The following is a 2,604-nucleotide window of genomic DNA, read 5'->3' on the forward strand; positions in this document are numbered from 1 at the left end:
CAGATTTGTGCAATCGTTTTTCATTTAAAAAATCCAGTAGGACTCCCTCAGAGTCAGCAGAGTTAGCATCTGTCTGCTCGGTCAGTGCAACCTGTTGGCGGGGGTTGTATTGCAGCCAATTTAACGTGGCAAGTAGATTTGATTAGATTCAACTAATTGTCATTGCACAGAGTACAGGTGCTGAGGCAATAAAATGCATTTCACTGCATTTTACCATCCTATTAACTGACGTGTCTAGCAGCAGTGGGCTGCCATATAGCGGCGCCCGGGGAGCACTTAGGGGGTTAAGTGTCTTGCTCAGGACACATCAGGCACGCAACCAGGAGGAGGAGCCGGGGATTGAACCGGCAGCCCTCCGATTGCTAGACTACCTGCTCTACCTCCTGAGTTATGGTTCATAATAATAGTAACCTAAATGTTTAAATGCTGTCCAAGCACCCCAAAGACAAAAAACAATATTGGATTTTGGAAAGAAACTTTTTTACCAAGTGTGGATTGTAAAAAGAAAATCCAAGGAATAGAATTTTCTAGTACCTTTGATTAGACTCATCACTTGCCAGGGAGTCTTTCTGGCAGTGGGGCGCTAACATGGCGTGGGTTTTTATTGTCACGATAAGCAAAGGCTCGCTGGCCAAAAAGGTAAATAATATATGATAATGAGTCAGTCCAGGCGCAGGAGGAATGATGTTTCATCAGCTCCTGGTAGACTGACAAGCCCCATGCGCTGAATCCCGTCTATAAACCAGACAAACATCAAGAAAGATTCCTGTCCTAAATCGGACCAATCAGCGGCGCTTGGGCACTGATTCAGCCGATTTGGGGCAGTTGTGTGGTCGCGGGAAGGAAGCCGTGCTGCCATCCGCAGCCCCAGCTTAACCACGCCCCTTGGTCCGCAACACACCTCCACCACCCAACATAGGCTGGGGTGCTGCCCGGCCAACAGCCCACGGTGCACTACACTTCTTTGAGTCGGCAGTGAGCCCCACCCGCTTAACGGACTCAAGCATTGTGCCCACATGCTCCATATGCCCCTCCCAAGTGTTGCTGTAAATGATGACGTAGTCTAGGTAGGCTGCGGCGTATGCTACATGCGGAAGCAGGACCCGAGACATCAGTCTTTGAAAGGTGGCTGGGGCACTGAATAACCGAAAAACCCAGACGGAAGTGTGCGAAAGTGGTCCAACCCGAACAGAGTGGAGAATGCCGACTTTTTCTTGGACTCGAAGACAAGGGAATCTGCCAGTAAAATCCAGTGGCGTGGAATAAACAAGCTGCAACTTACTGGTTTAGAAGTTCGGTGCATCGGGTAGCCGTCAAAATTCAGTAGTCTATGCAGAACTGAACTGACCCATCTGCCTTACCCAACAGCACAATTGGGATAGACCAGTCACTTGTGGACTCCTGTATCACCACCATGTCCAGCATGACTTCTAATTCCGCCTGCAAGATCTTGCGTTTATGTTCCGACAGGCGATACGGCCGAGAGCGCACCTTCACCCCCAGAGTCATTTCCACATCATGGTGTATGAGGGTCGTGAATCCTGGCAGGGAGAAGAACACATCAGAAGTGATGCTGAAGTGTGGCCACATCCCTGCTCTGGCGTGGAGAGAGATGGTCAATAAATGGGGCCACATTACGATCGACCACCTTGGGAGCCTCTGGCCTCAACTCATCCCGCTCAATGACTGCTGTGGGCAGAGCCACTGACGCTCCCTCCCTCCCTCCCTCCCTCCCTCCCTCCATTCTTTTAAGAGGTTCAGATGATAAACCTGCGTCGCTCCCTGCCTGTCAGACCGCTCAACCTCATAATCGACCTCTCCAACCCGCCATACGACCACAAAAGGCCCTTGCCACTTTGCAAGCACTTTAGAGTTGGAAGTAGGAAGCAACACTAACACCTTGTCTCCCGGTGCGATTGTCTGAGCCGAGCCCCAGACGTGAGTGGCGCTGACATGACGGCTGCCCCAACACGTGTAACTTTGCTCTCAGCTCCATCACATACTGTACCTCATTCTTACTGCTGCTAGGCCCTTCCTCCCAGCTTTCTTTAATTAGGTCTAGCATCCCTGGGGTCTCCTGCTGAACAGGAGTTCAAAGGGAGAAAATCCCATGGAGGCCTGGGGAAGGCCTGCTTTTACCCTCAAGCAAGGGAGAAGTTTTCCAATGTTTTGGAGCTTCTTTCAGGTTGTCATCTGCTCCATGTTGACCGAATACTGTGATACCTTTGAGCACTCACCCCCTGGTAGTGCCATCCCTCTAATGTTTGCATTTGTCCTAATTGAGCTAGTCAAGGGTTCTGCATACAAAGCAAGGCAGATAAGGGACAGCCTTGGCGAAGATCCCTGGTTTGTTGTATCAGTCTGCTGAGGTAACGTTCATGTTCTGCCCCCAACCCCAAAACTGATAGTATGACATCACAACACAGGCAGATAAGATGGTCAGACAGAGACACGCAGTCAATCTAATCACGCCTAAGACCCAGACTAACATCTCTTCCATCAGCCTCTTCATTGTCCTCGAGAAAGCAACAATCTGAGTTCATTCATGTTGGTATATACATAGAGTGTAGGAGCTATGACAACGTATTAACAGGTTATTTACAT

This window comes from Zeus faber, assembly GCF_960531495.2.
Source record: "Zeus faber genome assembly, chromosome: 10".
In the NCBI taxonomy this organism is placed as follows: domain Eukaryota; kingdom Metazoa; phylum Chordata; class Actinopteri; order Zeiformes; family Zeidae; genus Zeus; species Zeus faber.